The following is a 24,256-nucleotide window of genomic DNA, read 5'->3' as shown; positions in this document are numbered from 1 at the left end:
GTCCGTCAACCACAAGTGGAAATGAGAGTTACTGTTCGGAAGGCAGCGCCGCCTCCCAGCGAATTTCAAATGCTTTTAAAAATAGCTTTTTGCAGCGCTGTCTATTAATAGCCGTGGTCTTGGGTCTTTGTGCTATCATCGTGGTCGTCGGGTGGTAAACGCGGTCGTCGCAAGACGCCGTGAAACGCGTCCTAAAGCCTCTCGGGAAGTCATTCTGAAATTCCTCAAGTCTTCCTAACCGGTTTCTATCGCACTTCGGCCTGCAGTCGCCCTTGACGGCGAATTCAACGCCGACATCACGAAGCGTGACAAATTAGTCGGTCGCATTAGGCGACTTCACTCTCAAACCTTCTGCCCAGTCAACATCATGAAACACGTTCAACGTTCTTATGTTCAGCAGGCAGGCAGTGCAAAAGTGATTACGACATATATGCGAATTTCCGTATTCGCAAAGCAGTCATAACTAACACGCAGGAAACAGATGCAGACAGAGCTAATAAATGCATTTATCAAACGCAGTGGTATGCATTGTCTTCATTTCATGTTAAAAATGATGTTAACCAAGGACCCGCCATTGAAATATATGTGTGTGTGTGTGTGTGTGTGTGTGTGTGTGTGTGTGTGTGTGTGTGTGTGTGTGTGTGTGTGTGTGTGTGTGTGTGTGTGTGTGTGTGTGTGTGTGTGTGTGTGTGTGTGTGTGTGTGTGTGTGTGTGTGTGTGTGTGTGTGTGTGTGTGTGTGTGTGTGTGTGTGCGTGTGCGTGTGCGTGTGCGTGTGCGTGCGTGTGTGTGTGTGTGTGTGTGTGTGTGTGTGTGTGTGTGTGTGTGTGTGTGTGTGTGTGTGTGTGTGTGTGTGTGTGTGTGTGTGTGTGTGTGTGTGTGTGTGTGTGTGCGTGTAACAAAGGCAACAATAAAGATGTCGCTATGCATCTCCCTAAACTTGTGATCACAAATGCTAGCGCTGACATTTGCAACATGTTTAGAGTGGATGCCCGTTGTTTTTACAGCGAGAGCTGTTAGGAGCCCGTTCCTGGCTTTCGCGTCGCCGTCGGCGTAACCGGTGGGTGGATATCATTAACGCAGCCACCGGCCATTAACGCACTCACCTTGCATCACTGTTAAGCTGGGTCGCATAAGCCTACGGGTGGCTCTGTTTGGAACAGCCGCCTGTCAGTGCAGGGGTGCATCACGTTACCACTACACCAGCTATCGCTGAATCTCGCGTTACACAGTCGTAACCGCCCTGTGAGTTTTTTTTTTTTGTCAGAACATTGTCTGAATGGAACACATACCCCTCCATGTTTATCAAAAAAATGATTTCACAAAGGAAAAAGTTTTTTTTTCTTACACAGTGCAATAGCGTTCAATATACCTGAACACACTCCGTTATACCGAAAACATTTCATTTCGCCTTACAAATGGTTCTCAAGAATTACAACAACACAACAGTGAAATAGGATCAGACAACTCCCAACCTAGACATTCTATACAACTCTCGTTGGATAGCGTGCAGCCAGAATAAAATGTCCCGGAAACGGCGGGAACAGTCGGAGATTACGTCTACTCGGCATCCTGAGGCTCAAGCGTTTAAGCAGGTCGTCACGAAAACGAAGCGGCCCGTAGGAATCGCTCTGACTGTTGTGTAGCTTAGGCACAAGTACGAACAATGGGGTCCTCTGAAGGACTTTAAGAGGCGTGGAAATGGGGCGGCAAATCAAAAATCCCGCCTATAGAGTGTACGGTTCGTCCTGCATCTCATACCTTAGGAGCTTGTATGATCAGATAGCAATCCTTTTTTTCCCGAACCATGCAACTCATCCGGAGCTGCCATAGACAAAACACGCGGTAGACAAGAGAGGAATTACATCATAACCATTTATTAAACTGGGGCTACTGGCTCCTGTGGAATCGAGTGGAATAACAACGCCGGTAATAGTAACATTTCATACCAAGTCTTTACGAACCAGGAAGGAGAAACTATTAATGACCTTTTGGGTCGTGACGTAAAGCAACGAAGGGAAATTCTACTACACTGTAAACAGTCGGCCGTGGTCCCGATACCGAAAGATGGAAGACCTCCTACCAATATACAGTCATTACGTTCCGGCTCACAACACGCCAACAATTTATAAAACTTAGGAGAAGGTGAATGTCGTGTGCTTGTTATGGCGGCTATAGAAAACAAGCTCAAATTCCATTCACGACAGATTGGGTTTCGGGAAAGCTTGTAGGTACACGGAAACTGGATTGGCTACACTGGTTGAATAGGCCATACACATGTCGCCTCATGGCCACCTTGCAGGCACAGTGGTGCGTACGGACCTAGCGAAAGCGTACGACAACCTGTTACACGCGAAGATCTTTGAGAAAATGGAAGATGCGGTCATTTCCCTACCGACCACGAAAGTTGTACATGACCTGCTTAAATACAGGGTGTTATTTTTCGCCTATATAGAAAATAATAATAATATTAATAATAATAATAATTGGTTTGGGGGGAAAGGAAATGGGGCTGCATTTGTCTCATATATCGGCGGACACCTGAACCGCGCCGTTAGGGAAGGGATGAAGGAGGGAGTGAAAGAAGAAAGGAATAAAGAGGTGCCGTAGTGGAGGGCTCCGAAATAATTACAACCACCAGGGGATCTTTAATGTGCACTAGCTGAAATCGCTACCAGATTAATGGTTTGGTCGCAATGAAGAAATCCCGGGAAAAAGAATGGCGTTTTCCTTTGTCCTCTAGAATGGAAAACCTCACAATGCTGTTCGTGCATTTGGCTGAGTTGAGAAAATCTTGTACCTGAAGTCCCTACGCTCCATTAATCTTAGATTCTATATAGAATATTCAGTTCCTATGGATGGGTAACAGGCCTGCAGAGGAGAATGCGTCGACGCCATGTAGCGCATCATCCTTGTCAAAATAAAATGCAAGCTTCATGTGCAATTATACTTTTCTCTTTATTTGTGTGACTTAAGTCAAGAATAACAATCGCAAAGCTTGATCAAGGGATTAAAAACTGCACATAGTGCCAAAAATCTTTCCTTTTCCCAAATGGATTTACGTTCCTGATTCAGTGCCTTTGTTGCTCACTTCTACGATTAGTCTTTGTTATTCCTGGTTATTCAGTTATATCCTTCAGTGATAAGGAAACTGAGGCAAGTTATTTCCGTTTACACTGAATGCCTTTAGTTCTCTCCACTGCAGTTTCGCATTTTTCATTCCTTGTAAGCACCTAAACAATTTCTAGGCATCTTCAATGCTGCGGACTGGCACGATAAATTGCACCTCGCCACCGATGCACTATTCGGTCTGCTGCTGGTTTGGAAGCACCAGTCTGAAAACCTGCCAGTCTGTGAATCCAGTCTGTAGCAGCCACAGCGCAGAGCAGATGCTTTCGTTGAAGCAGCACAGGTAATCAGCCCAACATTGCAAATGGATGATATCACCCTGGTCCTTTGTTGGGCCGGCTTTTGCCAATGCGTTACCAATATTGGGTTGATTACCTGGGCAGCACAGTCACTGCACGTCTTTCGAGCACACCAGCGAAGCGACACGTCCTGCTCAACTCGACACGCGAGTTTACCCGTGGTGCGCAGTGTTCATGAGGACTCGGGTCTGCGTTGGAGACCCCAGCTCGCTCTTACTGGCCACGCAGATGCACGCCGTGGTCACCTCGACGCTGGAGTTGCGACGCTGAGCCGGATAGTTGACCATCAGCTTCTCCTTCAACTCATGGCAACGGAAGTCGCCCACGTCTCCGCACAGCGATTCGACGCAGTTGCAGTGCACAGTGGCGATCTCTGGAGGGAAGCGAGCCGGGTCCCCGTCCAGGGTGCGGATGTAGGGGCACAGCGCCCGGTCACCGATGTCGCTCGAACTTAGGTCGGGCTCGCAGCTTGTCCCGCTCTCTTTCTTGGCTAGGGCGGCTGTCCAGGATACAGCAAAGGTGATGACCGTAAGGAGTGGGAGGTGAGTAAAGGACTTCATCACTCGAAGGCCGGCAGGAGATTGAAGCTTTGAGAACGTCACTTGGGTGGCATGTGGTTCGCTTGTCGACCACTTTCAGGCGCTGATCGTATAGATCTATATCCCTAGGTCACATTCGTTGCTTTACGATGGTGGTGCTCGAGATTCAGGCGCACTCAAAAACAAAGACAAAACGCCTCAATAATGTCGAGCTGGGAGCCACTCTGATGTCGTCAGTGGTCGGATCGTTGCCAGAGACGTATGTTACCTTCGCTCACAAGCAGTGTGGAGCTAGATGTGTAACACAAACGGGCTAAGCGCTCCGCTTTTGTTCGCCGCACAGTAGCTGCAGTGGACGCGCATGACTTAGTTACATGCACTCCGTGCGTTCTACGCACGATATGACGGATTTTCCTGACATCACGAAACGAACTGGTTTCACAGTAAGAGCCGGATGTGACCGACGTTGGAAGGAACAAATGTTCGGCTCTGTAATATTACGGCATGAATCGATCGCCGCCTTCCTTCTGGAATTTTCGTTAAACTCCTTGGCTCTGACCGACCCACGTATGTGGTCGTTCCGAACTACGTCCTTTCAAGTCAATCCGGACGTCCACATCTGCAATGGTTTTAAAAGACAGGTTTCGATAGTTGTGGAGAACCGAGCTAGTCTAGCCCCTCCAATGATCTCTTGGATGACCTTATCTCCACGAGATAGAAGGGAGACTGACAATCGTTACTCACAAGGAACGAATCTATAGCCGGCATTGTTCGGTGCTCTTGTCTTTGGCGAGGTGTTTCGATCTCGAAAATCAACTTTCCTCTTCCTGCAGTTTCACTAACATTGGGAATTCTGTACACGAGTTGATCACTAACTAAGCGATGCTTAGTGGACTGATAACTGTAATCGCCTTTATGAAGGCAGCAAATTGGTATAGCAGGTTTCAGTTAAGGTCTTTCCCTGGTCCGCGCTGTTCACCACGGCTACAAGAAAAAATGTACAGAACATGAACGAAACGCAAACCGTCAACTGTGACGGGTTTAGTAGCAAATTAAAAAAACTACAGAAATCTAATCACCGAAGGTGCGATAACCTGGGTGGCGACCGGGGGACCTGTGGGATCATCTGCGACGTCCGGAGCACCCACGTTCGAGGGTGTAGAGCAGCATGTTGAGCGACTGGCTTCCCGTGTGTCTCTTGCCAGCACTGACTGCTCGCACTGTTTGTCACCACTTTGGTCACACTTTCGTGGACCATGACGCTCGTTGTGTCATCATGAGAGGCGTGGCGATAGGCCTCTTCGCACCCCTTTGCTGCTCACAGCGGACACTGAACTCAACCCAACCGACTTCTGTGCGATCACAACGCAGCTCACCACCACGTCCACGACCGTAGACTCCATCTCGCTAATGTCCTTCGGGATACTCCTCGAGGGGGCAAAGCGACGCTAAACAGCGTCGCAGTTCTATTAGTCACGCATGCAATGATGGGCTGTCCTCACCATACCAAGGACATTTTATTAACTACTTTTTTTCATTGATTCTGCGTACGTGTAAGTGATATGGTGCCGTCAAAAACCGCCTTCTGCGCTCTTTGGCGTCGTGAGCTTATTTATATGCACTAGAAACATTATGCTATAGTTCGTCTCCCTTCTCGACAAATACTCGTCGACATGAAGAAATATCTGCATATACGCATTTGAATTTTTGCGGCTTTAGTGCTGTCGCAGGAAAACAATAAAGAATTCAAGTTGAGACGTCCGATGACCTCTCCGTATATTTGTAACGTTCTCTTGCGGGCTTAGAAAAATTCTTTGTGGCCAGCGCTAAATAACACCGGGGCCATGCATCGGGTCGGACAATTTTGCTGATGCACGTGCACCAACAATGCGGTAACTACTGGTCCAGGCGGGGACCGCGAAGCCCCCCAATAAACCGGCCAAAATCGTTATGGACGCCGTAGCACTCCTGCGATGAGGACACAGCCAGCGGCGAGGTCCTCTGAATGTTTCCATAAGGTGCACATGGCGTGGCGAATTCCCAGTTCTTTCATATCAAGGCACAAAACGTATCAACTAGGTGATTCAGTTAATACCTGAGTTGGCGAACACTAGAAATTAGGTGAGTCTCTAAGTAGTAAGCTGGTTATTTTTTTTGCAACTTGCTGCTAGCCGCTTTGTTAGAGGACTGGGTTACAATATAATTGCACTAGAGACGTCATACGGGGAACAAAATATCCGCAAAAAGGAAGTTCACTCAACAGAAATCTCAACTCGAACTATGAGCCGGTCGTCTGGTTGTATTCAGATATGTAGCTAGCTGTAATTAAAGACATCAGTTTTTATATCAAAAACTTGATTCCTAACGGTGCTGTGGCTCAACAAACTTCGGGCTTTACTGGCGCCATCCGAAAAATCCGCCCTCGCCGAGAGTTCCGAGTGATGTCCATCAAACCGCGTCACTCCACTGCGCACGCGACGCGTGACCTTCTTTTAAAACTTAGACACTGAACACTGTACTCAAATTATACATTATATTAGACACTAAACGACTATGACAAGAGCTACACTGCCAACCGAAATAAACAAAAAGTGTGCCCTTTGCACCGCGCCTGTTGAGGATCAGAGTCCGGCAGCCAAAGCAGACTAACAAGCCGCATATAAAAACATAAATCCGCGTAAAAATGAAGCAATGTTCCCGAAGCAATCCAGTTGCAGTGAGAGCAATATGACTACGAAAAAAAAACACTGGAGGCTGGAGAATCGGTTAATCACAAGATCACAAAAAATATGGCTTGTGAGCAGCTAACCCTTTTGGCAAGTGCTACATAAAGAATGCACATTTTTCTTTAACGTTCATCCGGGATGACCAGTCACACTTAAAAGCTTCAGCAAACGGCTGAAAGGCCATGACAGCCTTGTTACAGGCTCTCTCTTTATGTCCCTGCTGATGCCTGCACATTCCGAGGCACATGGTAATAAAGAAGATCTGCGTCTCGGTTGTCCGGTCCAGTATCTTTGGTCCGTCGTTGTGCTTTACCGCCGTGTACGCACTGTACGCCAGCTCCAGCGCAGGCACGTCTGGGAAGATGTTCTTGTCCACCGAACGGAGGCACGCTACGCGCTTCTCGTACTCGGCCGCAGACAGTCCAGAAATCCATCGATTCCCGATGCTTCCGTACGCGTCGACGACAACCCCTGTGCTGTCAAGCGCGCGCACAATTTCCATCGCGTACTGGTAACCGAGGCCTCCGTAGTTCACCGCCCGGGTCCCGGCTGCGTAGAAGAGAGGTCTTGACAAGGCTGCCATGGAGATAAAGGCGATATTCAAGACGAGGACGTAGCTTATTATCGGCACGTCGTAGCTACCCGGAGCGCCCAGGAGCTCAACGTTGCCTATAAGATTCTGCGTGGTGTAATTTCTGATCGCTTCTCTAGTCTCCATCCAGTATTCTGTGAAAGAGGACGCATTGTCAGGGAAGGCACGATATATGTTGAATAGATCGTCTTCAATTATGAGCTCATTTTGGGGCCAAAGCAGGGTTTTGAGGCCTTCAAGCTTCGCGATAGCCATGCTCTTGCTACGCCATTCTAGCCAATCTACGTCCCTTATCAATTGTATTGCTCTTTGATGGATTCCTTTTATCAGCTCGATGATGGACTGTCGTTCAAGAGGCGTCAGACGCAAGAAAGCAAAGAGAGCATTGACCAGCAGGTGGTAGCTGGCTTCCACCTGAGACGAGCAGTAACGGTGGATCGTTTTGTTGGCGTCTGGGTCGCGTCCATGTGACAGTAGCATGGAAGGGTCAGATATTGGGCCATAAACATCCCGGAATAGCCACAGGACATGTTCCATCAGCTCTCTGTTCTCGAACCTTGCGAAAGCCGCGTTGATGACTTCGAGAAAGTGCGCTTCTTCAAAGATCATCAAATCTTGTTTAGAAAATTTCTCATTCGACCTAATGTGCTGATTAAGCAGCTGCGGCATGTCACTGGCGAAACTGGCATGATTGGATGCGTCGCCTAGGGCAAGCCTGCGCAGTGGGTCGGTGGTAGACGCGCTCTTGCTCAATAACATGCGGAAGATTGCCCTCCTGGTCTCGTAGCTTCGGAGGATGACGCTGTCGCTGGCATGCACACCCTCCGTTTGACTCCAACGCTTGCGGTACTCGTCTCTGCCGTTCAGACCCTCTAGCGCTGCCTGCCACTCCGCAATCAGCGGGTTCCGTGTGATGAGTACTCGACGAGATGGGTGGTAAGCGTTCCGGGGCAGGACGGCAACCCGGAACCACAGCGGCGCCTGCCAGTTGTATGCGACGTCCACAAGAACACCGAACACACTCGCCACTTGCTGTTGCTGGTCGATTGATCGAAGTTTCAGCATATCCATGAACTGCTCAACGGCATCCTTGTTCGCTGGCTTGTGAGTCAAACAGCTGGCGTACATTGCAGCCGCCTTGTTTCCGACCGCTAGGAACTCTTTCCCGTCCTCGAGTAATTTCTCGAAGCCATCCAGCCAATGTCGCCGCATTGATGAGAGAGTGAACGTCGAAACGTCCACGCCGTATGCCGTGGCGGAGGCTGTCTGGTGGCGAGGGCAGACAAAAGCATCGAAGTCCTGGCACGGGTCGACGCTGTCGTTAGAATGGCGTCGAGGAGGTTCCTGTGTGCCGCGCAATCCAGCGTCATGCACAGCCAGCTGCCCCCGGCTTTGATTTGGCCGGCATGCAGCACTGTTGTCAACACGGCCGCAGCGATTAAAACGAAGCCGGTGAGCGCGGCAGCTGTCTTCGCGTCCAGCCAATGGAGCCATTTGGCGAAGCCTTGGGGTGGTGGTGTCAGTTCCTGTCAATAAACAGAAGGTAATGATATCGACGGGGGACACTTGCAAATCGGGAAAAAAATACGCATGTTATGCCCAGAGGTAAGGGAATACGTCTACTTATGGCAGGTAGCGATGGCTGATCCTGATCGCTAGAGGGAAATAACTAGAGAAATAATAATGCGGTGGAGCGCATATGACAGGTTCTTTCAGGTCATGAATGGTGGTTTACCAAAATGCCTCAAGAGTAAAGTATACAACAGCTGTATCATACCGGTACTCACCAACGGGGCAGAAACAGGAAAGCTAACGAAAAGGGTTCAGCTTAATTAAGTTAAGGAGAACGAAGCCAGCTACGGAAAAAAAATGAAAGGTGTAACGTTAAGAGACCGCAAGCGGGCACATCGGGTGAGGGAGCTAACGTGGGTTAATGACATCGTATTTGAAATCAATAGGAAGAGATAGGCTTAAGGAGGGCACGCGATATGAAGGCAAGACAACCGCTGGTCGTAAAGGATAACGGAGTGGATTCAAAGAGAATGCAAACGTAGCAGCCGGCGGCAGAAAGTTAGGTGGGCGGGTGAGTTTGCGGTGATATGGTGAAAAGGATTCCGCTCATTTAAGGACAACGCAGCGAGCTATGCACAGAAAAATGAGAGGTGCAACGTTAAGAGAGCGGAAGCGGGCACAGTGGGTGAGGGAAAAAACGCGGGGTAGTGACATTCAAGACAAAATCCAGAGGAAGAACTGGGCTTGAGTAGGGCATGTGTGAGAAGGCGAGCTAACCGCTGGTCCTTAAGGGTAATGAAGTGGATTCCAAAAGAAGGCAAGCGTAGCAGGGAGCGGCGAAAGTTAGGTGGGCGGATGAGATTAACAAGTTTGCGGGGATAGGGTGGCTGCAGCTGGCAAAAGACAGAGTTATTTGGAGAGGCATTGATGAGGCCTTTGCACTGCAGTGGGAGTAGTCAGCCTGAATATTATTATACTCAGCTTTATATCGAATACATCTGTCGAAACGAGGCATCGTTCCGTTCCACAATACTGACGAAGCGCTAGGAGACCACTGCCTTGTCCAGAGCAGCACTGTGGAAGCTATACAGGCAGGAGGGCAAGAGGCGTGACCTCTTGTGCAACGCAGCCCGTCCATCGCGCCTCGCGCAACATTCGTGGTCATGGCGTGGATCTGATAGGCCATTCGAAACGCTACTCTGACACTGCACGTGCGCGAGTGATCAGAGCCCGCTAACATATGCCAGGATGAAGAATGACAGCAGGCGCTCGGGACGTTGTCCGCGAACATGTTGCCCGATAACATCCGCAATTTTATGCCCACACATTTCAAGCTCGAAAAATTAGGTGAACACCGGAACTCCGTCCTTAAGGGTATGAAGAGATTTCGTTAAAGGCTAGTTTCAGCGATTTCTCTTCACAAATTTTCACTGTTCTTTGTTCACGTATCCACATTTATCACAATTATCGCAACGCAGTTTCTGCAGTCTTTGAACTCTTCCACACTGCAGTTTAGGCAAATAATCTTATCTATACATTCAGGAATATTCCACACGGTCCCAGATTCCGCACTCAGAAAACTGTACAGCTTCCGTGCCATCTGCTGGGGCAGCGGCGTACATCTGATCGCGAAGGGTTTTTCGTTGGCCGCCGCATGCCGGCGCCACTTTGCAGTGTCAAGCAAAGCGGATATCGAAAAGCAAAGGCACAGTAACTGTCTCACTTATCGGTGGACACCTCAACCGCGCCCATCGAAAAGGCACGACGGTGAGAGTGAAAGATGAAAGGTAGAAAGAGATGCCATAGTGATTGCTTCAGAACAATTTCGACCACCTGGGCATCATTAACGTGCAGTGACATCGTACAGCACACGGGCGCCATTTAATTTGAGTTTCGCATGGAACAAAACGCGGTTGCCGCGCCCAGATTCGAACCCTTGTAGTCCGGCTCAACAAACGGGTGCAAACCTTTGTCGTACCAAGAAGGAAAGGTAACGAAGAGGTGAAGTAGCACAAATTTTAAGAGACTGACAAGTGCGCTAGCTACCACTGAATTTCGCGGATTATTATAACTATCATTACCAGGAAATCGGGCAAGCTCTTCTAGTTCCCTTGCCTGCCACCCCGTGACGAACAGCAGAAATGCAGGTGCCGCGTCAGAAATTCTTTACACGGCGTCGTGCCCACAGCCGAGCACCATAACCACTGAGGCGGCGAGCTGCAGCTAGTAAAAATTACTCATCAGGGAGATATGGCTCCTCACCATGAAGGACGATGGGGACGCGGCTCCATCGCGCATCTCGTAGCCTTCGGCGTTGTAGCTGGGCCTCCGGTTGCCTCTGGATGAAACCGATACTCGTGAATCCCGCCAGCGGTAAAACGACTGGCGCCGCTGAACTGCCAAGGTAGACGGAATCACCTGGAGGGAGACGCGCACAGGAACCTGGACTCCATTTCGTGAGCAAAAGGCCGGCATATGCGGCCGGTTGGTGCGACTAGAACACGTTCTGGGGCAAGTTGATGCATAGCAAGAGTAGATGAAGCGCACCAAGGACAGCACACAGACAGAGAATAACACAAGATTGACGCTTCGTGTTATTCTGTTGTGGTACGACTAGCAAAGGCTTCTACGCACAGCCACCCCATGAGCACAGCTGATGTTGCGTTGACGCAATCAACGGCTATAGCGCGGCGTGTACAATGAATCATCTAAAACAACAAGTAACAGGCGGAGCTATAAGGTATCAGAAAAGAAGCGCACAGACCTGAACACTATAAAAGGCAACAAACGTTTTGCACGAAACTGCGAAGTTTCTGGGTATTTATGCACTGAATTCGAGCGTGATTTTGGATATGATACGCCAAGAGAAAAAATAGTAACAAAACATAAAAACGCTGCCTGTTACATATAGTAATGGATTAATAATTAATGAATGTTCAAGCTTTGTTCCCTTTCATGCTGCTCACAATACTACAGTCAGATTTGATATTCCCGCGATAACTTTAGACTGAACCTACTCGGACAAAGTGTTCAACCGCCACAGATATTTCACAAGAAAGCTAAGCATAGTACGGCCTTTGTCAAAAATATGCACGGCTGCGCAACACACGGCTCGATTTGCATTGGCGGACCTGCAGAGCTTTTGAAGTTGAACAAAACTCTCGTCCTCTTTCCTGCGGAGATTAAAACTTCCCATGGTTCTACAACAATAGCCCCACTACATGGCCGAGAACCGAAGCTTGTTGGCTCTATGCACATTTCTTACAAAAGCATTACATGAGCATAGCTGGGTGGATCCTTTGTCCACCGGTCCTACATGGCCCCTTTTTCAGGAGGGGAGGCATGCACACTTCAAAACTTCTTTCGGACTTGGTCTTCCGAAGCGCGAGAGATCTCATCAATTAACGTTGACTGTATAAGTTGCAGAAACTGACACGGTTCTATAAACCCCACCTCTTTTCACGAAATTTGAGCCCCAGTGGAGCATGCCAGTTTCAATCGGGTGAAAAATCGAAGCAGTTCGAGAGGGAACCCCGGCATCACTACGATGTGTGTCTGGGTAACAGTTAAGCCTATTTTCGTTGAGAGAAGTCCAGCGCCTTAGCAGCGCCTAAGATCCTTTTGTTTTTTGCGTTTCGAGCCTGCACGAAATTTGCAAGCATGAAAATAGGCGTGCGCCACAACTGGGGTCGCATTAGATTCTTGTAAGGTACGGCTCCTTCCTCCCTTGCAGTGCGTTTACCGCGAACCGGAATGCATGTTCCAATTTTCACCACCGCAGCGGTGGTCTAGTCGTTTGAGCATCCACCTCGCATGCGGGACGTGCGGGGTTCGATCCCCAGTTCCGCCGGGTACCCACCGGTGATACAATGGGCACAAGCTTTCCCCTGCGTGGTGCTCGGCTTCTTTAGGGTGAAATGCTGGGGAAATGAGTCCATGACCCCACCTCGAGTAGAAGCAAGAAACCCTTGTGCCATGGCGCTGTTTGGCCACAGATGCCCTTGCGCCATAAAAATTCATCATCATCGTGTACAGGTTTTCCCTTAAGCCACTCCAAGAGCAGTGGCGACCGGACATAGCTTATGCAAGTGGCTAAAATGCTGCCCGAAGCGCAGTTCAAGTGGAAAAAAACAGAATGAATTTGTGTCATTTTTTTTATTTTAGAGTAAGGAATCACGTAAAGGAGAATTATATCCGGACAGTAACATTCAAGTGTTTTGCTTCATTCTCATCATTCCGAAGATGTTCAGAAGCGAAAGTGCTTCCGTTCTTTTTAGTACAAATTTTTTGTAGAAATTTTTGCAAGTCTGAAGCTCGAAATGCAACGCACAAAAATGAAGAACCTTGCGGCACTTCTGTTATTGGGACACTTTTGTTAGTGCATGCTATAGCAGGGACATTTGTAACTTCAGCGAAACAAGTGGCACGTATATTTCGAGTATTGACCAGAAGCGCTTCCAGCGTACGACCGAGCTCACAGTCCAGATACGTCGCGCGGTCGCCAGCAAACTTCGAGGAATATCTTATTTCTGATACTTGTCTCTACATTTTCTTTTGTCATTTTCGTGATGATCGTGACTGCGATTTCGGCTGGTATTAATAAATACTTCGGTATAGCTTTCCTGATTCTACTCGCTAGAGCACCGCTAGAGCATAAGTGTGCCTCCACGTGTTATTGCATGCACCGCTTATCTAAGACACTGAATTCGATATCTTTAATCATAAGTAGTTTTTCCCACTGAAAACAAACACTCATTACGGCGCACTTCACTATGAACTGTCGTCACTCCGGAGCGAGATAAAGATGCATGGCGAAACTCCCCTCAATGCCCGCGCCACCTAGGACCTCGAAATTGCCCAGGTTATTTAGGATGAGTTTCGGTTATAGTGTATTTTTGACTTCTCCAGCGCCTAAGTATCGTCTTATCCTAATTACTCTGCCCATGAGATGCCATTGTATATGTATATGCAGAGAAATGGGAGAAGGTATTTGCCCTGCAGTGGGTGCAGTCAGTATTGTAATGATGGTTATTATAATCATGCCATGTCCTCAACAAACTGGTCTACATCCTGGGTCTCCCGTCTGCGTATAGGCTGATGAGCAGAGAGCATCCTTGATTACACCCGCCTCGTGTCACTCCACCGATGTACCACAGTGCTTTACTAGCCCCCCGAACGAAACCGCAACTACCGGTATAAAAAGTATGGTGGGGCAGCCAGAAAAAGAATGTAAACCAATAGGCCCTGCCTGTGCCACTAAGTATAACAGGCTCACCTACCGGTACAGGTGGCACTGGCAGCGCCGGCAGAAAGTCTGGACCGGGAACCGCGAGGTCTCCTTCACAAGACTTCGGTGAGGTCGCATCTAACGGCCGGCTGTGAGCGGAAATGGCGGAGACGTCCGCAGGCTGCTGAGCTGCGGGCATAGCTTGTGGCGAGACCAGGTTGGAGACCGCGGCCACGTCTTCAGGCTGTTGCGGCGGGGACACGACCGGCGGCGGTGATCCCTGGATAGCGGCCATGGTATCGTCATGAGGTTGTTCCGATGAGGGTACAACCGACGGAGGGACCTCGTTCGAGACCACGGCCACGTCTCGAGGCTGTTCAGGCGGAGATGCAAGAGGTGCCAAGTCCTGGCTCGAGATGGCGGCAGCGTCCTTAGGTTGTTCCGTTGAGGACGAAGCTGGGGTGGCGGCGGGAAGGGGTTCGAACCTGCCTGGATATCCTCAGGCTGTGGCGACGGCGGTGCATCAGGCGGGGCCGAGGTGGGTTTGGAGAGGGGAGCGACGTCGTCGCGTACGCGTCCGCCATCTTGGGCGGCGTCGGTCTTGCTGACCCTTCGGCCCGCGTCGTCAGCGGGCGCTGAAGACCGCCGTTTCCCGCCGCCCTCCGAGATGGAAGACTTGTGGCCACGGCCCTTGCGAGAACCCTTCGAGCGGTCCTTAGACGGTTCCTGCGTCGACATGGCCGCCCGCTGCGCTCGATGATCTTCTTCTTCTTCAGGCCACGCTAGCGCGAGCGCACGGGCAAGTGTTCGCGTGGCTGAAACGGACGATCATGATAATGATTATGATGATGATGATTTTTATCGGCTCTAAAACTGTTGCCCGATTCCCCTGCTACGGGAGCCCATTGGATCTTGCAGCCGCTCTAGCCCTTTCGGTCAGCTGCTGCGGAACGTTCGGGTCTGAGCTGCACAGCATTTCCTCCCAGCGCTCAGTTCACCGTTCTTCTAACTTTTCTATTTCTGTGTTGTTTTGGCAGGCGCCGTACAGTGGTGCGCAGTGCAACCCAACATTGGCTACTACAACAAAAGCCACAACAAGAACGATTAAAGAAAATGTTAGTAAGTTATACTGATCTTAATGACGCAAAAGCAGCTGAAGCTATATCTTACAGATGGACGAAAATGATTACGATGATCATCGTAAGCAACAAAATGCAGTGACAGGAAAAGATATTCAGAGGCTTCAGAAGGCTTCATAACTGTTATTCTTCTTTTTTTTACTACAGTTCACTTGGTTCTTTGTGTTTATATGCGCCCTTTCTGGACATGCAAATCAAAAAAACATTTTCCCGCACCCCCACGATGGCTCAGTGGTTAGCGCGCTCGGCTACTGAGCAGGAGAACCCGGGTTCTAACCCGACCGCGGCGGCCACGTTTCGATGGGGGCGAAACGCAAAGGCGCCCGTGTGCTGTGCGATGTCAGTGCACGTTAAAGAACCCCAGGTGGTAGAAATTTCTCTGCAGCCCTCCACTACGGCACCTCTTTTTTCCTTTCTTCTTGCCCCCATGTTTATTCCTTCTCTTAGGGCACGGTTCAGGTGTTCGCCGAGGTGTGAGGAAGATACCGCGCCATTACCTTTCCTCAAAAACCAATTTTCCAATTTACTGATTTTCGACCACTCACATCACAAAGAGTGCAATAGGTGAAAAATAAATATTATCAATCCATGCTGGATTCAGACAATCCTAATTTTATAATAATAATAATAATTGGTTTTTGGGAGGAAAGGAAATGGCGCAGTATCTGTCTCATATATCGTTGGACACCTGAACCGCGCCGTAAGGGAAGGGATAAAGGAGGGAGTGAAAGAAGAAAGGAAGAATAGAGAGGTGCCGTAGTGGAGGGCTCCGGAATAATTTCGACCACCTGGGGATCTTGAACGTGCACTGACATCGCACAGCACACGGGCGCCTTAGCGTTTTGCCTCCATAAAGACGCAGCCGCCGCGGTCGGGTTCGAACCCGGGAACTCCGGATCAGTAGTCGAACGCTCTAACCACTGAGCCACCGCGGCGGGGCCTAATTTTATGCCAAAACTGAAACTTAAAGCGGATTCACAATGGCGAGTTTAAATCTATTTGTTACGCTCCAATCCCGCTCTCCTATAGTGCTTCGGACACGGTAACTAATTGACTGAAATCAGTCGCGCAACGTTTGCGACTCGCTAGTGTGAATCCGCCTTTAATCCAAACCAAATACAAAGAGATAAGCTCTCCTGGCTTCTCCTTATTAAAGTAATAATAATAGGCAGGAGCGAAGTCATATTGAAAGACTATTGTTTGGTCACCATCGGCGTCTCCACCGATAAGAAAAAGTGTTGAATCGCCGACGGCCTTTTTCTTTAGTTTTCGATTTTTTCATTATTTCGTTCTCTTCGGTCTCTCTGAGCATTGGAATGTTCATTCTCGATCTTTCTGTGATTCCAGCGGGAGTCTTCAGATCCGATATGATGTTTTTAGAAGCTAACTGTGTGTGCGTATTTCGAAATGTATTTACATGTATATACCATAAATTACTTCCAAAGTTAGCTGCACCGCCAGCATTCTTCTTTGGGTTTGTATTAACATAATTTTACAAGTTTTCTTTTTATTCTGTTGCTGTCAGCTTCCACCTGCATTTCATCTGCTTAACAGTGGCCGTAAAAATTTCTATCTCCGTTCTCTCTGCCACCCGTGTCTGCAAGAAGCGAAGCTGTCCATGACAAAGACGACGGCCAACGACAGTCACAGCGTTCTCAAAATCGTGAACACTTCCAGACAATTACGGAGGGGACCGATCGCCGTCATTCCGTCACGCTACAGGAACCGAGAGAGCGCATAGTGTCCCTGGGACCAGGTAACTCGGCAGGGTCCGGTGGCAGCGTGCGCTGAACATTAATTAGGTAAAGAAAGTCGAATGGTATCGGATAGATGCTTGAGTAGAGCGGACCGCGGCATCTTGCTGTACGGCGCCGTGGCTTAGTCGGTTAAAGCGCCTGTCTAGTAAACAGGAGATCGTGAGTTGGAATCTCACCGGTGCCTTTGCATCCCTTCTTCTTAACTCAGCTAGAGTGCACCTGCTTAACAGCAGTGCCATGGGATCGGAATTTATTGTTTTCATGTTTATTCGTCCTGGTTCATACCACGCGACAGTAGGCGTGGCAGGGAGTGAGTCGATGAGGTATGGTATGGTATGGTATGGTATGGTATGGTATGGTATGGTATGGTATGGTATGGTATGGTATGGTAAGGAACAGTTCGGCATGATAAGGCACGGTATCGTAGGCTTGGTATGGTATCGTGTGCTATGGTATTTTACGTTAAGATATGGTGTGGTAGGTCATGGTTGGCACGGCATGATAAAGCACGGTACAATACGCCATAGTGTTAAGGTACGGCATGTTCGATACCGTGCGGAATGGTACAGCATTATATGGCACTGCAAGGTATGGCATGTTTGATATGGTATGGTATGTAATATTGTGTGGTAGGGCATAATATTACGTGGAACAGTACAGTTTGATATGGTGTAGTATGGTATGGTATGAAATCGTATAGTATGTAAAGTATGGTAAGGCTTGGTATGTTACTGTAAAGTATGGTACGATAGGGTAGGATATGGCAGGATGGTAAGGCACTGTACGGCATGGTATGGTATGTTTGGTATGCTATGGAATCGATGGTATGGCAGAACATGGTATGGCATGATACGGCACGGCATTGTATATTATAGTATGGTATGGCATGGCGTGGTATAAAACAGGAGCACATAGTGTGGAGCGGTATGGCATGGTACGGCACGACACGTTATGGTGTGTAATGGCATGGCGTGATATGGTAATATAATACGGTACGTATGTTATGGCACGGCATGGCAGGGTACGTTAAGGCATAGTATATTACGGCACAGTCTCGTATTGCATGGCATGATAGTGCATGGTATATTATGGTAACGTATGTTATTTCATCATGCCATAACGTACCTTACCATACAACACCATGCTTATCATACCATACCAAATGGCACAGTGTGACATAGTATGGCAAACTGCAGTATGAAATGACATGGTATGGTATGGAATGTTATCGTATGATATGTGAAGCCTAATGTTCCAGAGCTGCACATAGGCCCCCTCAAATCTTGTAGGAATAAGATTTTCTGTCGCTCTCGGCCGCGCTCATCTTCTGATTACTCCGAACTTTCCGGATAGCACGACTGCACCGTCGATATATAGCAGCCTCGGGTTCGATCCCGGCCGCGGTGGTCGCATTTCGATGGAGGCCAAATGCCACAGGCCCGAGTATCGTGCGACGTTAGTGCACGTTAAAGAACCCCTGGCGGTCGAAATTATCCGTAGAAGCGGTCTCACGCGATCGCTATCTTTCCAGAGCGACCCAGTGTACTACTGATAATTTTCTCGATGAGGGAACAGAAAGCGATACGGTCGCAAGCCGACGGCGATTACAAAGGGCAAAGCATTAAAATATACAGGTATTAAATTTATGGGGCACCTAGAGCCCTAAGTCGGTCGTATTTTCCAGAATTCAGCACCACATTGGCCAACCCGCAGAATCTATGCCTCCAGAGCAACTTCTTCAGCGTTATTCACTCTATTGCCCGCCATAAAAAAGTGGACATTTGACATTGCGAATGTTACCCTGCCCTGTTCCTTATTGAGTCTGTGAAACGAGCACTCGCTTACTCCAAAGGTCGCTGCCGCATGTGTTGTGATTTATCGTTTGCTGTTGTGGCTATCGAAGTTCACTCCTCCAGCAGCACTGCACCTTACTCCGATGTGCTGTTTTCTCGTTGCGCTGTTTTTTTTTTTTGCATGTGCTCTTCTGTCGACGTGCTGTTTTTTCCCTGTGTCGCTTGGTGGCTGGGCCGTTTTTTACCTGTCCTGTTTTGTCGCTGGGCTGTTTCTTATGCGCTGTTTTTACGCATGCTGTATTATCGCGTGCTTTTCTTTCATAGCGCCATATGATAAATATAAGGAAATACATTATTTAGTAATTTTCTTTCATAGCTCTAAACCTACCGCAACACTGAAATATGATAAGAAATTTGCAGTCGGCGTAAATAAAAGTAGTGCCTATTTTTTTCTCTCTCCTTTTCTAGCATTCTTGGGGGCGGTGGGGCTCAAACTATTGGCAGTACTCGAAAGCTGTCTTCAAAGGCTGCTTATGCGACAATGCGAACACAAACTGAAAGGAATATTGTCGTCGTGAACCTTCCAACTGACTGGCACCGATTCCTCAACATTTAGCCGCAATAGTAAGCGTTCATGTTTGTATTGTGCCTGAAGTAGTTAATTTGGTCTGATTTTCCTAGTTTGCGTGTGGTTCCAGATAATCCATTCCAAATTATTAACTCAGTCAGTGTACCTACACACGCAAAGAGGTCACCGTCGTCGCAAAATTCCCCCCGGTGTGACGCAAGTTTTAATATCATTTACTGAAACGTTCCATTCGAGCCGCTCGTATGGAATTATGGGAAGGTGGAGTCCATAAGATATGGAAATTATGTGGACTTCCATAGGTTTTCTGTATGAATTCCATACCATTTCCATATAATTTCCATTAAATGCACTTATCATCAAATGGAGTCCGTAAGTTTCCATACGCGGTTTCTATAAAATCCACACCGGCTCTATACACTCCATATTGCCTCCATATATGGAAATATATGGGATTATAGGAATCACCTTATGAAAGCTTTCATAGGGATGGCGCTTTGTCTACCGACTGAACAGAACGACTGGCGATGCCGACACATTTTCCATTTCACTTTCGACTACAAAATTGAAGACGTGCCCTACGCAACAACGTCGTTATGCAAAGAAGGAGAACCGCTGAAGGAGTACTGCCGGGACCACTAGAGGAGCACTGTCAGGCCTGTTAGATGAGCACTATGAAGGCCAATAGGGGAGTATTGTTAAGGTTAGTAGGAAAGCACTGTTGAGCCATTAGGGGAGCGTTCCATTGCACGCCTATGTTGCGGAAATATAGAACTTTCTACACATTCTAAAAACAACCCAGATCACAGCCGAGGAAATCGAACAGTACGAGCATTACTCTACGGAAATTCCGCGTTACCAATTATAACTTCTCAGCCCAATATTTCTGTTATATTCATTAGCTTAATATTCGAATTATATTTTTAGTAATTTCTTTAATTGCTAAAAGCAAAATTGCTCTTGTTTGTTCAAGGAAGTAGGCAACATTACTGGTTGTTTCAAACCTACTGCATGTGTCAAGACCTGCTGCATGCTAGCCTCGTCTGTATTGTTTTGTTTTTTTTTCTCATTTCAGGTTCCTCTCTGCGAAGAATCATGAGACAGCGGTGGATTTCGCATAACCAATCTCCTGTCTCCAGCTTCGTATGGTAAACGGGGACAGCATAACACAAGTCGATCAATTTTCACGGGACGCATTACTACGCCCGAATCATGATATCACAATTTATATCTGTTATACCAGCTTTGGTTCTAGGCAGTAAAGCTGAAAGCAGAAAACGTACGCGAAAATTTTGGTTTCTTAAATAAGATTTCGGTTTGAAGTATTCCGCTTACGATTGGCTAATTAAAAAATGTGAAAGGTGCACACTCAAGGTCATTTAGTGCTGTGAATGCGAAAGCAGCCATTGACTTAAACGCCTATTATTTGAGAAAGGAAACACACAACTCAGATTACAAATAGTGACGCAACAAGAGGTTAATGAACCCAGTCGATCGCCTGCCTGCTTTGCATACATTGCTGTAAAAAGCGCTGCACTTTCACAGTGAAATTAGAGGGCTGCCTTTTAGAGGATGGGGGGGGGGGGGGGAGGAAGCAAACATTTTAACTAATAGGATCAAAAGCTACGGTGAGCAAACAGATTACAACATCAAGTGCTCACACAATCAAGAAGTATGAGAAGGTACGGATTAATTAGTAAATAAGGGTAGTGAGCTTTTATTCACAGGAAGTATTCAAGCAAGCACTAGCTTTGAAAGATCACCCCCACCGAAGAATTTAATAATTTAATGAAACAACTGGTCTCATTAAACACTATATGTACCTAACATAAAACAGAAGTAGCACCGGACTTTCGAGATTCCGCAAAGTGAGCAGACCATGACACGTGGCATGATCTTCGTACGATAATAAGGCAAAATAAAAAGCCAGTATCACAACGGAACACTAAAAAACTGACTTTTACCAAAAACCCTTTCAGTCGCAGTTTTCAGCGCTCAGCAACATGTAAGTAGCGTAAGCGTTCAGCGCAGTGCTCACTTTGTGAGAGATTGGGCTATATAGTCCTTCAAAGCGTCCCCTAACACTTAAAGAGATAAATAGCATGTGTACAATTTGAATCACGGAAATTTTACGTCACTAAAGACCTGTGCGTAATATTTATACATTTAATAACTGCCAAAAGCATGTTGACTGCGTCGTTGCTTGACCACGATCGCAAATAAATCCGAGTCACGCACTATTCGCCTCCTCGCAGAATACACAACGTACAAACATATACATTGCAGCTGCCAGAAAATGAACAAAATTCACAACACAACATTTGCGCTTTCCTAAAAGCAAATAAGCTATCATCCGAAACTCATAGCTGACACCACCTATACAGCTAGTCGTTATCAGCAACCTTTCTGGCTGCTATAAGCCTTCACTGACAACGGCATATCATAAAAGTTGAACATTCTCAGACAAAAGTTTTGAAAATTGGAAAACCGTAGGTCCTGCTCTGGAAATATTGAAGCTAGGTGATGTCCCATTCTTCTGATATGTAGCAAAATCTTTTAAAGTGTTTCCATCGATCGCATCGAGCAGCTAAGACCACCATAGAAAACCAATGGGGAACGCTTGCTTTTGATGATAGCAAAAGTGTTAATAGAACAAAAAATTGCAGAGTACACTTAAGCTCCGCCTTATGGGTATGTCGCGATAGCGTAGTGGGTTAGGCTTTCCATTCTGAGCAGTTTGACCCCTAGAACGCATTTTCATTTTTTAAATTGCTTCAATTAAATATTTGATCAATTACACATCCTAAATTGTCTTAATTAACATGATCAAGCATAGGCTTTTCGTTCTGAGAATTTTGACGCCTTTGAACCCCTTTTTCCTTTTTTCATTTTTTTTCCATTTCTTTAACTACTCAGTTAATTAAAATCATTTCAACAACTCTTGATCGCCAATCACACACCAATCAATCTTAAATCAATGGAACCACAAATTACCATGACACTGTTTTTTTTTTTTTACGCAGCCCCCGATTATTTCTGACATGTGGTGCCGACTATGCCGACGGCTTTCTGAACGAACGCGCTGTATACGCTATCGCGTAAAAAATTGCAAGACTACCATCGGGTGGTCTGCGGATATACTGATTATTACAGTGAAACCTTGCATTATATGAAAAAAAAATTGCGTTCACAAAAGGTTTTCCCGCTCAAAAATGCTTTTGCCCAGAATTGCTGGGTACGTACTGAAGGGAGTTTAACACCGCACCGTGCCTGTGTGATGCCACTGGAGCAGTTGTAAACTTGGCAGTTTCCTACGCAGCAACATTTCTTCGCGGGCTGTGCGCTCTGCGTATCGAACGATTACGTTTTCCGGGGTGGCAGCAACGTCAAAACCTACGACTTCAACCATGGCTTAAACTGTGCCTAGTGCGGTAAAATGCGCTCAGGTAACCGATGAATACTTAGCACCAGGACAGAGTAACCAAGCACTTGAAGTTAACTTTTATAATAGGCGAGCAGCCGCACCCAACGAAGTGATGAAGCCACGAGTTGCTGAGAGCAACACAGGCCGGTCAAGGCCGGCAGCATGTTGGCTGGCAGTCAGCGATAAGCAAGCAGAAGAGTCATGGCATAAGAGCCACTTCCCGCAGATGCGAGCGAGCATTTTTTTTTATCGAAAACTGGTTGTACTTTCCAGCAAATGTACGAAAGTAAAAACAGTAACTATAGAATGGTGTTTCAAATGACTAGGAACCAGAAAAATAAAACCAATTACTTTTTTCTTGCTCGTACTTGTTTCACTCACCTCATTTTGGCGCTTGAGTTCCACTGCTTCAACTGATGTCGCTGGCGCTTGGTTCTAGACCGCGATCCAGCACCGCCTTCGCAACCCAAATCAATTGACCTAGATTTAAATCTTTCACATGGGCACTGCTAAAACATTGGAGCAGACGTCGTCTGCTCAAAAAAAGGTTTCGATTCCTCTCAGAATTGCTGCACCCCATTTGTTGTTTTGTGTCTTGATCCAGTTGCACGGAATCATGATTTCTGTTGCGCACAAAAACATATTAGAGAAGTATGCACACATAGAACCTGTGCTCAAAATAACCAATATCTGAAATATTCTTACTCTCGAATAGTGTCGAGTGCGCTTCTGTACTCGTTCATCACTTTAAATAGCTGCGCACTATATAAATCTCACCGGCGCGTTTCCACGAGCCTTGTGATTCATCTCACAATTTTCTGTTGGAATTTATGTAAATAACAGGCAAACACTGAATTTCCCGATATAGATCTTCTAAAATCTTCTCACAGCATGAGTCTTTCAATATTTATAACTCGGAATACAGATCACAGTTCGATTGCTTTAATTTGCATCCTAGTCTGTTTCGGGAGCTCCGCATTTCTGTGCACTGCAAAAATACCTTGCAGAACAGAGTATACAACAATTACTGTGTGTTTTAAAAGCAACTTCATCCAGCCTTGCGCAAAAGAAAGGAATGTTCCGCTAAGACAACTCGACGTCTCACAAACCGACCGCTGCAATTGGAAAACTGCCCCTACAAGCAAAATATCAGTGCACAAAGTTCTACACTGATGCCTCAAAGACATCCTCAGTTTCATGTGCAGTGCACAGTTGTCAATTTTCTGAAACAAAAACACTGAATAGACACACAAACATATTTACTGCGGAATGCCATGGTATTCTGTTGGCTGTTAGATTCATCCTGGAAAAGAAAGTCCCGAGCTCTGTTATATACTCAGATTCCTTAAGTGTGATTATGGCCCTGTCTACTGGGAAACCCTGTAAAAACCCTGTAATTAATTCCCTCTTGACATGCTTTATGTCTGCGCACACATTGAACCTTAAAATTACAGTATGCTGGGTACCAGGTCACTGTGGAATAAACGGAAATGAAGAGGCTGATAGGCTTGCAGCTTCAGGTGCCGAACTGAGTA

The 24,256-nt window shown here is 47.1% G+C and overlaps 1 non-coding gene across 1 annotated transcript; it reads left to right on the top strand.

The window, feature by feature from the left end:
- The first annotated feature begins 17,028 nt into the window (after positions 1–17,028).
- On the top strand, positions 17,029–17,102 carry TRNAT-AGU (transfer RNA threonine (anticodon AGU)). The gene has a single exon. It is a non-coding gene; the product is annotated as a tRNA-Thr (tRNA).
- The last annotated feature ends 7,154 nt before the right edge of the window (positions 17,103–24,256 follow it).

Source organism: Amblyomma americanum, chromosome 5 (assembly GCF_052857255.1).
Source record: "Amblyomma americanum isolate KBUSLIRL-KWMA chromosome 5, ASM5285725v1, whole genome shotgun sequence".
NCBI lineage: Eukaryota > Metazoa > Arthropoda > Arachnida > Ixodida > Ixodidae > Amblyomma > Amblyomma americanum.
Note: the sequence above shows the minus strand (reverse complement) of the source record. Positions and strands in the feature narration are given on the sequence as shown.